This window comes from Panulirus ornatus, chromosome 70, assembly GCF_036320965.1.
Source record: "Panulirus ornatus isolate Po-2019 chromosome 70, ASM3632096v1, whole genome shotgun sequence".
NCBI lineage: Eukaryota > Metazoa > Arthropoda > Malacostraca > Decapoda > Palinuridae > Panulirus > Panulirus ornatus.
In genome coordinates, this window is record NC_092293.1 from 14,165,828 (window position 1) to 14,179,356 (window position 13,529).

Sequence of the window (13,529 nt, forward strand, 5' to 3'; positions counted from 1 at the left end):
AGCCAATCTTCATATGACTGGGGCTATTGTTCCCTCTGATTGATTCATTTTTCAAGATTAAGGAAAGTTATAATCAAAATATTGTATTGAGTTTCTCCGTTGGCGTCAGGGTAAACACCCATCCCCCCCGAAGCTTGGTTACCTTTCCGTGGTGGGGGGGACTTCATGGATTAGGCAGTAGCAACCATCGTTGGTTGCTTCTGTTCAATCCATGAACGAAAAACCAAGCATCTTGAACGTAATTGTCGTATAAATTCACTTGATGTCAAATCTGACGCGAAAGCGGTTGTCTCAATTTTGTCAGAAATGTTTGTGCGTCTCGGCCTGATGGCGGGAGTCGGTTTGGCGCTGTGGTCATGAGGGAATACGAGGAAGATTGGCAACCGTCCCAGAAGTAGCTACAGTGAGGCCCAGCAGCTGTCCCTAATACTGTGGAAGGCACTCATGTAAGGTGTGCAGTGAGGCGCAGCAGTAACAAGGGAAACGGACAACCAAAACAGCAATCTTGATCATCAGGAGGCTATCCAATGCTCAGAGTAGATAAGGACGATTATTGTATGGCTTCGCTCAGAGGATGAAAATCTTAGCCGTGAAAATCAACAAGTAAAATAACTAGTAGTTAGTGGTAGTGGAGTGGAATTACCGTATTTCTGTGGTCTTAATAGTAAAACGAAACTTTTCGTTTTCTCCATCAATCTAGAGGTGTTGTAGACCACCATCCTTAAGGTTGTAAGGTAATGGTAACTACAAGGTTATGACCTCAGCAAATTTGTGATGGAAAGTGCAGGAAATGAGGTAATCTATGTAATATAAATTATATATAGTTGTATAATAAATGTATAGTAAAATTTTGTCTTCTCTGTTCCCGTTCATTGATTCAAATACAGGTAAGTTTTCTCTCTAACGAGGTGGGGTAAGCTACGTGCACTCGGCTTGTAAATGTGGTGACTATCCCTTCATTACCACAATGGTGTGCTGAACTGAAGATGTAAAATTCCGTAGACGAAACTAATATAGGAAATCAATTTCCATCAAAAATTGAACGTATGCATCTTTAGATGGACATAAAACAAACGGAGGGAGGGGCACACTGGAGCAAATGAATTTCAATATCACCACTTAAAGTATTCCTTTCAAGTAGTTGTGGCTTTAAAGGAAACTTTTTCTAGCCAAGGTTTAGTTAGCACCTAAACTAATCCCCACGACCTTACCTTAAGAAATATTTTCAGAAGGTACTGTCTGAACATATTTCTAAGGTAAGGTCATTTAGGTTTGGTTTAGATGCTACCCTAACCTAGGCTAGAAAAAGTTTCCTTTGCTTCAGAGCCCCAACTACGTAGACGGGCTACTGTAGATATTAAACAGTAACAGAAAGGTGATAAAACTGAGATAAAATGAATAAAGATATAGAATTGGTCAGTTGAAAGTTGAAGTATTTGGTAGATACAATTTTTGTCATCTAAATGCATCCTAAAGTCAGTCGCTATATATATATAGTGTTTTAGATATCTAAAACACTTCACTTCCTCCAGCTTTTCTCCATTCAAACTTACCTCCCAATTGACTTGACCCTCAACCCTACTGTACCTAATAACCTTGCTCTTATTCACATTTACTCTTAACTTTCTTCTTTCACACACTTTACCAAACTCAGTCACCAGCTTCTGCAGCTTCTCACATGAATCAGCCACCAGCGCTGTATCATCAGCGAACAACAACTGACTCACTTCCCAAGCTCTCTCGTCCACAACAGACTGCATACTTGCCCCTCTTTCCAAAACTCTTGCATTCACCTCCCTAACAACCCCATCCATAAACAAATTAAACAACCATGGACACATCGCACGCCCCTGCCGCAAACCTACATTCACTGAGAACCAATCACTTTCCTCTCTTCCTACACGTACACATGCCTTACATCCTCGATAAAAACTTTTCACTGCTTCTAACAACTTGCCTCCCACACCATATATTCTTAATACCTTCCACAGAGCATCTCTATCAACTCTACCATATGCCTTCTCCAGATCCATAAATGCTACATACAAATCCATTTGTTTTTCTAAGTATTTCTTACATACATTCTTCAAAGGAAACACCTGATCCACACATCCTCTGCCACTTCTGAAACCACACTGCTCTTCCCCAATCTGATGCTCTGTACATGCCTTCACCCTATCAATCAATACCCTCCCATATAATTTACCAGGAATACTCAACAAACTTATACCTCTGTAAGTTGAGCACTCACTCTTATCCCCTTTGCCTTTGTACAATGGCACTATGCAAGCATTCCGCCAATCCTCAGGCACCTCACCATGAGTCATACATACATTAAATAACCTTACCAACCAGTCAACAATACAGTCACCCCCTTTTTTAATAAATTCCACCTCAATGCCATCCAAACCTGCTGCTTTGCCGGCTTTCATCTTCCGTAAAGCTTTTACTACCTCTTCTCTATTTACCAAATCATTTTCCCTAACCCTCTCACTTTGCACACCACCTCGACCAAAACACCCCACATCTGCCACTCTATCATCAAACACATTCAACAAACCTTCAAAATACTCACTCCATCTCCTTCTCACATCACCACTACTTGTTATCACCTCCCCATTAGCCCCCTTCACTGAAGTTCCCATTTGCTCCCTTGTCTTACGCACTTTATTTACCTCCTTCCAAAACATCTTTTTATTCTCCCTGAAATTTAATGATACTCTCTCACCCCAACTCTCATTTGCCCTCTTTTTCACCTCTTGCACCTTTCTCTTGACCACCTGCCTCTTTCTTTTATACCTCTCCCACTCATTTGCATTTTTTCCCTGCAAAAATCGTTCAAATGCCTCTCTCTTCTCTTTCACTAATAATCTTACTTCTTCATCCCACCACTCACTACCTTTTCTAATCAACCCACATCCTACGCTTCTCCTGCCACAAGCATCTTTTGCACAAGCCATCACGCTTCCCTAAATACATCTCATTCCTCCCCCACTTCCCTTACCTCCTTTGTTCTCACCTTTTTCCATTCTGTACTCAGTCTCTCCTGGTACTTCCACACACAAGTCTCCTTCCTAAGCTCACTTACTCTCACCACTCTCTTCACCCCAACATTCTCTCTTCTTTTCCGGAAACCCCCACAAATCTTCACCTTTGCTTCCACAAGATAATGATCAGACATCCCTCCCGTTGCATCTCTCAGCACATTAACATCCAAAAGTCTCTCTTTCGTGCGTCTATCAATTAACACGTAATCCAATAACGCTCTCTGGCCATCTCTCCTACTTACATACGTATACTTATGTATATCTCGCTTTTTAAACCACGTATTCCCAATCACCAGTCCTTTTTCAGCACATAAGTCTACAAGCTCTTCACCATTTCCATTTACAGCACTGAACACTCAATGTATACCTATTATTCCCTCAACTGCCACATTACTCACCTTTGCATTCAAATCACCCATCACTATAACCCGGTCTTGTGCATCAAAACCACTAACACACTCATTCAGCTGCTCCCAAAACACTTGCCTCTCATGATCTTTCTTCTCATGCCCAGGTGCATAAGCACCAATAATCACCCTTATCTCTCCATCAACTTTCAGTTTTACCCATATCAATCTAGAATTTACTTTCTTACACTCTAACACATACTCCCACAACTCTGATTCAGGTGTAGTGCTACTCCTTCCCTTGCTCTTGTCCTCTCACTAACCCCTGACTTTACTCCCAAGACATTCCCAAACCACTCTTCCCCTTTACCCTTTAGCTTCGTTTCACTCAGAGCCAAAACATCCAGGTTTCTTTCCTCAAACATACTACCTATCTCTCCTTTTTTCTCATCTTGGTTACATCCACACACATTTAGACACCCCAATCTGAGCCTTCGAGGCGGATGAGCACTCCTCGCGTGACTCCTTCTTCTGTTTCCCCTTTTAGAAAGTTAAAATACAAGGAGGGGAGGGTTTCTGGCCCCCCGCTCCCGTCCCCTTTAGTCGCCTTCTACGACACGTGAGGAATGCGTGGGAAGTATTCTCAATCCCCTATCCCCAGGGATATATATATATATATATATATATATATATATATATATATATATATATATATATATATATATATATATATATATATATATATATATTCTTTCTTTCTTTCAAACTATTCGCCATTTCCCGCATTAGCGAGGTAGCGTTAAGAACAGAGGACTGGGCCTTGATGGAATACCCTCACTTGGCCCAATTCTCTGTTCCTTCTTTTGGAAAATTAAAAAAAAAAAAAAAAAAAAAAAATATATATATATATATATATATATATATATATATATATATATATATATATATATATATATATATATATATATATATATATATATATATATATATATATATATATATATATATATATATTTTTTTTTTTTTTTTTTTTTAATTTTCCAAAAGAAGGAACAGAGAATTGGGCCAAGTGAGGGTATTCCCTCAAGGCCCAGTCCTCTGTTCTTAACGCTACCTCGCTAATGTATATTTCCGTGTGTGGACGTGTGTATGTACATGTGTATGGGGGGGGTTGGGCCATTTCTTTCGTCTGTTTCCTTGCGCTACCTCGCAAACGCGGGAGACAGCGACAAAGTCAAAAAAAAAAAAAAAAAAAAAAAAAAAATATATATAATATATATATATATATATATATATATGTATATATATATATATATATATATATATATATATATATATATATATATATATATATATATATATATATATATATATATATATATATATATATATATATATATGTATATATATATATATATATATATATATATATATATATATATGTATGTGAGAAATACTTAGAAAAGCAAATGGATTTGTATGTAGCATTTATAGATCTGGAGAAGGCATATGATAGAGTTGATAGAGATGCTCTGTGGAAGGTATTAAGAATATATGGTGTGGGAGGAAATTTGTTAGAAGCAGTGAAAAGTTTTTATCGAGGATGTAAGGCATGTGTACGTGTAGGAAGAGAGGAAAGTGATTGGTTCTCAGTGAATGTAGGTTTGCGGCAGGGGTGTGTGATGTCTCCATGGTTGTTTAATTTGTTTATGGATGGGGTTGTTAGGGAGGTAAATGCAAGAGTTTTGGAAAGAGGGGCAAGTATGAAGTCTGTTGGGGATGAGAGAGCTTGGGAAGTGAGTCAGTTGTTGTTCGCTGATGATACAGCGCTGGTGGCTGATTCATGTGAGAAACTGCAGAAGCTGGTGACTGAGTTTGGAAAAGTGTGTGGAAGAAGAAAGTTAAGAGTAAATGTGAATAAAAGCAAGGTTATTAGGTACAGTAGGGTTGAGGGTCAAGTCAATTGGGAGGTGAGTTTGAATGGAGAAAAACTGGAGGAAGTGAAGTGTTTTAGATATCTGGGAGTGGATCTGGCAGCGGATGGAACCATGGAAGCGGAAGTGGATCATAGGGTGGGGGAGGGGGCGAAAATCCTGGGAGCCTTGAAGAATGTGTGGAAGTCGAGAACATTATCTCGGAAAGCAAAAATGGGTATGTTTGAAGGAATAGTGGTTCCAACAATGTTGTATGGTTGCGAGGCGTGGGCTATGGATAGAGTTGTGCGCAGGAGGATGGATGTGCTGGAAATGAGATGTTTGAGGACAATGTGTGGTGTGAGGTGGTTTGATCGAGTGAGTAACGTAAGGGTAAGAGAGATGTGTGGAAATAAAAAGAGCGTGGTTGAGAGAGCAGAAGAGGGTGTTTTGAAGTGGTTTGGGCACATGGAGAGGATGAGTGAGGAAAGATTGACCAAGAGGATATATGTGTCGGAGGTGGAGGGAACGAGGAGAAGAGGGAGACCAAATTGGAGGTGGAAAGATGGAGTGAAAAAGATTTTGTGTGATCGGGGCCTGAACATGCAGGAGGGTGAAAGGAGGGCAAGGAATAGAGTGAATTGGAGCGATGTGGTATACCGGGGTTGACGTGCTGTCAGTGGATTGAAGCAAGGCATGTGAAGCGTCTGGGGTAAACCATGGAAAGCTGTGTAGGTATGTATATTTGCGTGTGTGGACGTATGTATATACATGTGTATGGGGGGGGGGGTTGGGCCATTTCTTTCGTCTGTTTCCTTGCGCTACCTCGCAAACGCGGGAGACAGCGACAAAGTATAATAAAAAGATAAAAAAAAATATAATATATATATATATATATATATATATATATATATATATATATATATATATATATATATATACCTTCACATGTACATAATTCATACTTGCTGCCTATATTGTCTTGGATATTAGTACAGATTATATATCATCTTTCATATCGGTACATACGATACATTGTCTTTGTACTAATATAGTTTTACTGAACATATTTTTGTTTTTCTTTTTTTGTCTCAACTGCCGATGTTCGAGCAACCATTACTTCTGAAATGGTGTTGGTCAAGAAGGGCGAATATTCTGCGTGTAATCTAATTAATTGAATTTATGCCATTGGATTTTTCTCATCTATAGACTTTCTTCTTGAACTCCATGTTACATGATGAAAACAAGGTCTGGTTTATTATTCTCGTGAAGGAACTTGAACAGCAGCAAATATATAAAGATAATCATCCGACGATCGCAGTTAGAAACTGACAGATGTAATATAGTTAAAAATGTGAACAAAACAGTGAGTTGGTGACATGTTTCATAGGTTTGTAATGCAACTCTGAAGTTAGTTCGTAGATTCTTAAGGGGAATGAATGATGGACAAATGGTTAAGGAAAGTTCAAAAACGGGGCTAAGTATTTCAGTCCAAACTAGAATTCATTTGTTCACTACGACATTAATCTCAGGACATTTCAATGGCTGATATTTACATGATACAGAAAATCTTCAAACAAGGACGATAGACAGAGAGATAGATGGTTGAATAAATAGGTAAACTTGGTAGATGTAGGTGCAATCAGAGTCGCCTATGATTTCGTACACAGCGAATGAGATGATAGATAGGCGAGGCTATAACCATCGTCTATGATTATTGTAAATGACTAATAATGATTAATCTTTATTGTTTTTGTGCGACTGCTGTTAGCCTTTGAAGGTTAATGTTCCCTCAAAGTTGCCCGGACCCTACCACTAGGAGGTCAGCAGTTCGACTTAGGGTCCATTTGTGCCATGTTTATGGCAACCAACAGAATGGATGTATTCTTTTTATTTTTAATTTTTTTTGTCACCCCAGTAGATGGGACTCATAAATAGTAGGAACTTTTCCTAAGGATTTAATCCTTTATGGTAACCGCTTCATCCGTAAAATAGTTTGCCAATAATTTGCAACTGAATGAGAACTTTTGCCATAGGAAGTGTCTTCTGAGGACCGGGTATTACAGGGTCGACTGCTGAAGGAGGAGCAGCTTCTCCAATCTCAGGGACGGGAACTTAAGGTTCAAGGAATTTCAGGGATGAATGTTGGTGGTGTGGACTTTAATCTTCAACACGGCAGCTTCAGCTTTAGGGTCGGCTGCTGCTGCAGGTGCTGCTGATCCTCCAGTCGCAGTGACGGACACATCAGGGTCTTCATCGACGACCAGTACGAGTACGTCGGGATCCACCAAGCCTGATTCATCCCCATAGAAGTAGGGGATCAAGGTCACCAATTCAGTGGTAGGCATCACTTTGCCCCGTTGTTTGGTGGGAGCCAAAGAAACATTGATGGGGATGGCGGCTGCTCCTGTGTTAACTACACCAGTTTCCTCGCTGGGTCCGCCTTTGCACAGGTCATCATCATCTTGATGCCGAGTCTGGATCTTCACCACTACTCTCTCGTGCACGGGTTCGATATCCAGACGTGATCTCTTCCTGGAAGGCCTTTGGCATTCTGGAAGGCGGCGCTTTCCTCCCTGGGCCAGGCCCTCACTGCCGGACAACCAGGCAATTCTGGTGTAGGCGTACTCCTGGTGGCGGCCGTTGCGTCCTCCAAGTCTGCGATCTGCCTTGATGCCCCACCGTCCCAGTGTTCTGCCGACGTTCAGGACGGCAGCTTTCTCGTACCCGAACCCTTCGCAGAATTCACAGTATCGCAAATATAGCTCAGTTCGGCTTATACAATCTTTAACAGCCCCGGTTTGCTGGATGTGAGCCTCGAAAAATTCAAGGAAGGATTCCTTGCCAGGGTACCGATGGGCAGCGCGGACGTGAGTCATTTCTGCGATCTGGTGAGATGAGTGATTTACTTAACGAAGTAAACTTTCATAGACCAGCACTTGCAAAAATATAGTGAAGCCACACAAGAATATAGTAGACTAGAGTTTCCTCATTGATTTAATATCCTAGATGATAGATTAACAGAGTGAAGTTGAAGCACTAGTGTAGTGAAGATGAAACATCAATATAGTGAAGATAGCAGGATACGGTAGAGGGTGTACACTGGGCAGAATTACCTCTTGTGGAGAGTGTAATGTATCTTGTAGTGGAAACATAATGACATCAATGATGGTGTGTGTTTATATGTGTGTGTGTGTGTGTGTGTGTGTGTGCGTGTGTGTGTGTGTGTGTGTGTGTGTGTGTGTGTGTGTGTGTGTGTGTGTGTGTGTGTGCGCGCGCGTGTGTGTGTGTGTGTGTGTGTGTGTGTGTGTGTGTGTGTGTGTGTGTGTGTGTGCGCGCGCGTGTGTGTGTGCGTGTGTGTGTGTGTGTGTGTGTGTGTGTGTGTGTGTGTGTGTGTGTGTGTGTGTAGTTGTACAAAGACTATATAAGAAGAACAGGAAAGCAGGAGTAATCTCGCGTGAGCAATGACTGCTTTAATTGTGCGCTGTCAACAGCTGGCGGTACTAATTACCCTAGCGCTGTCTGGCTGTCTGTTGACGAAAACTTTACAGTGAGTTTTCAGTTTAAAAAAAGAAGAAAATAATCTAAAACTTGTTTTTTTATGTTTTTCCCAAGGATGAATTATTGTACGGACGACTTGAGACAACTATGAGCAATAACATATGTAGGTAACATTAAACACAATGTTAGGGACCAAATCAACTACACGGTTTCATCAACAATCATGCCATATCAACCAGGACATATTTCATTCTTTAACATTAAAGCAACATATTTACATACATATCCTGTAATTGGTCCACGTAAGCCTAATTATCCTGATGAAGTGATTATGCAGATAAGAGATGGTGGGAAATACTCTAACAATAATGAGCTTGAAAACAAAGTTAACTAGCATAAGTGACTCGTCAATAAGTAAGCTCAAGAATATTTTTTTCTTTAATTACAAAACTGTAGGTATTGGGGAAATATGGTATGTACTTCTAGATATCTAAAAAATTTGCCTTTGTCTTTGTTGAGTTTGTAGAAAAATGTGGTTGTTTGTTATCTACTTGTCTTAGATTTATCCCATCCTACGTTTATATTTCTGAATGTCTTACCGATTCCATCACAGCAATACCCCTTACCTTTCTTTGTCCTGTGGAAATGTGTGTAAAATGTGATGTGTGGGAGTAGTTTTCCTCCTCTTACATGTCACACATAGATAACATCTTTTTCTGCTCATAATCATATATCTGATTAATCTCATGTGAGTTCTACGTACCGAATCACAGACACCATTATCTCTCACCGTCATGTTCACTACAGAGAGAGACACCATTATCTCTCACCGTCATGTTCACTACAGAGAGAGACATCATTATATCTCACCATCATGTTCACTATAGAGGGAGACACCATTATCTCTCACCATCATGTTCACTACAGAGAGAGACACCATTATCTCTCACCATCATGTTCACTACAGAGGGAGACACCATTATCTCTCACCGTCATGTTCACTACAGAGAGAGACACCATTATATCTCACCATCATGTTCACTATAGAGGGAGACACCATTATCTCTCACCATCATGTTCACTATAGAGGGAGACACCATTATCTATCACCATCATGTTCACTACAGAGGGAGACACCATTATCTCTCACCATCATGTTCACTACAGAGAGAGACACCATTATCTCTCACCGTCATGTTCACTACAGAGAGAGACACCATTATATCTCACCATCATGTTCACTGCAGAGAGAGACACCATTATCTCTCACCGTCATGTTCACTATAGAGGGAGACACCATTATCTCTCACCATCATGTTCACTACAGAGAGAGACACCATTATCTCTCACCATCATGTTCACTACAGAGGGAGACACCATTATCTCTCACCATCATGTTCACTACAGAGAGAGACACCATTATCTCTCACCGTCATGTTCACTACAGAGAGAGACACCATTATATCTCACCATCATGTTCACTGCAGAGAGAGACACCATTATCTCTCACCGTCATGTTCACTATAGAGGGAGACACCATTATCTCTCACCATCATGTTCACTACAGAGAGAGACACCATTATCTCTCACCGTCATGTTCACTGCAGAGGGAGACACCATTATCTCTCACAATCATGTTCACTACAGAGGGAGACACCATTATCTCTCAATATCATGTTCACTACAGAGGGAGACATCATTATCTCTCACCATCATGTTCACTACAGAGGGAGACACCATTATCTCTCAATATCATGTTCACTACAGAGAGAGACACCATTATCTTTCAATATCATGTTCACTACAGAGGGAGACACCATTATCTCTCACCATCATTAAGTTCTGGCCTGCAAGTAACAGAGATCTGCTACTCAGGACCACCTGGCCATTGTTTGTTTGTGCCAACATTTCCATCTATCGATCGCCAATATAACCAGTCTGTCCCATCTATCGATCACTATAACCAATCTGTCCCATCTATTTATTTTCATTATACACTGTCTGTCCCATCTATCGATCTTCACTATAACCTGTCTGTCCCCATCTATCGATCTTCACTATACCCTGTCTGTCCCATCTATCGATCTTCACGATACCTTGTCTGTCCTATCTATCGATCTTCACTATACCTAGCCTGTCCCATCTATGGATCTTCTCTATACCCTGTCTGTCCCATCTATCAATCTTCACTGTACCCAGTCTGTCCCATCTATGTATATTCACCATACCCTGTCTGTCCCACCTATCGATCTTCACTATATCCAGTCTGTCCCATCCACCTGTACCCCTGGTCACCATGTAACAACCATTAACCCACCTACAATATTTTAGATGGTCTCTGCATTCAAAATCGCCAAAGTCGACATGCTTTTGTTCGTTTGAAGTCGACTATGCTTTTATGTCTATGTGGGATATTAGAGCATGGGGGTACCTTACTATATTTTTCCATATCAATATAGACTCACTATATTTGTGGACGTACAAGGATAACCGAGGTTACTTCGTAAAGTGCACAACGTAATCATAGTATCTTCAACATGGAAGTTTTTGCAAAAAGCTCAGTTGTGGAGGTGGTCGAGCAGCAGCAGGTGCTCTGGGTCGCCCTCCTTGACCAGGCCTACCTGCCTTTCCACGATGAGGAGGATTTGCTGGACCGTCCACCACACGAGACCCGACTCCCACATATAGATGAGTTGGGCTGCGATGATGACGACATACATGTCATCGTGCCCACCAACGAGCAGTTGCAAGTGGTTCTCAAAACCGTCCTGCAGAGGTATACCATCAGGGTCGTCAACGTTCCATACAAAATCTCAAGGACGAACGTCTGGGAATTCTTCAAGCAGTTCGGCGACATCGTTCGCTTCGACATGCAGTCCTACACGACCTACGAGAACCACCGCGGGATTGCCGTCATCCAGTACTCCTGCTATGCCTCCTACAAGAAGGCACTTCTTGCCGACGTGACACCACTCTCCGTCAACGGTCGCTGTGCAAAAGTGAAACCTCACCGTCCCACTGATGCTGACCAAGTGACCTCGCCCACTCAAGTGGCATTGCAGCCCACACTCCCTACCAGACCCACCATCCATGAGGAAATGCAGCCCACCCCACTTGTCAGGCCCACCTTCAGGGAGACATGGCAGGTCTCAAGACCTGTCAGGCCCACCATTCAAGACCGACTTGGTCCCCCAACACACGTCAGGCCCACCATTCAAGACCGACTTGGTCCCCCAACACATGTCAGGCCCAGCATTCTAGACCGACTGGGACCAATAACACATGACATGTCCTACGTTACAGACCGACTACACTCCGCACCACGTACGGGCGTTAAAAGGCGTGTCGAGATGACACACGTTCCCCGTGCCAAAAGATTCAGTTGGTGAGGAACCTGAGTTCTTTCTTCCTGCTGGTGCTGCAGGAGAACACGGCCCTAGAGTGGACACTGGAGGTGTGTTTGTGTTTGTGTTTGGGTTATCACTGAGGAACCAACACCAAGACAACTTTAGTTTGGCCCCGACAAGGATTACGTTAATCTGGAGGAAGTCTGGCTTTCTCCCAGTAGTGGATGACACATAATATCTACGTAGGGACGTTGAAAAACAAAGAAAGAAAGAAAATGGGAACATTATCCCGCCAAGAAAAAAAAAAAATACATAAATTCACGGGGATAATTTCCTTCGTCTTCAAAGAAAAAATGAAACTCTTCCGACGCTACCGTGCCTTCCATAAAGCAACCCTCAAAGAAATCACTTTCTACACAATGCGCAAGGACTCGGTTAGCCAATCTTCATATGGCTGGGGCTATTCTTCCCTCTGATTGATTCATTTTTCAAGATTAAGGAAAGTTATAATAAAAATATTGTATTGAGTTTCTCCGTTGGCGTCAGGGTAAACACCCATCCCCCCCGAAGCTTGGTTACCTTTCCGTGGTGGGGGGGACTTCATGGATTGGGCAGTAGCAACCATCGTTGGTTGCTTCTGTTCAATCCATGAACGAAAAACCAAGCATCTTGAACGTAATTGTCGTATAAATTTACTTGGTGTCAAAACTGACGCGAAAGTGGTTGTCTCAATTTCGTCAGAAATGTTTGTGCGTTTCGGCCTGATGGCGGGAGTCGGTTTGGCGCTGTGGTCATGAGGGAATACGAGGAAGATTGGCAACCGTCCCAGAAGTAGCTACAGTGAGGCCCAGCAGCTGTCCCTAATACTGTGGAAGGCACTCATGTAAGGTGTGCAGTGAGGCGCAGCAGTAACAAGGGAAACGGACAACCAAAACAGCAATCTTGATCATCAGGAGGCTATCCAGTGCTCAGAGTAGATAAGGACGATTATTGTATGGCTTCGCTCAGAGGATGAAAATCTTAGCCGTGAAAGTCAACAAGTCAAATAACTAGTAGTTAGTGGTAGTGAAGTGGAATTACCGCATTTCTGTGGTCTTAATAGTAAAACGAAACTTTTCGTTTTCTCCATCAATCTAGAGGTGTTGTAGACCACCATCTTTAAGGTTGTAAGGTAATGGTAACTACAAGGTTATGACCTCAGCAAATTTGTGATGGAAAAGTGCAGGAAATGTGGTATGTATATAATATAAATTATATAGTTGTATAATAAATGTGTCTTAAAATTTAGTCTTCTCTTTGCCCGTTCATTAATTCAAATACAGTAAGTTTTCTTTCTAACGAGGTGAGATACGCTACGTCCACTCGGCTTATGAA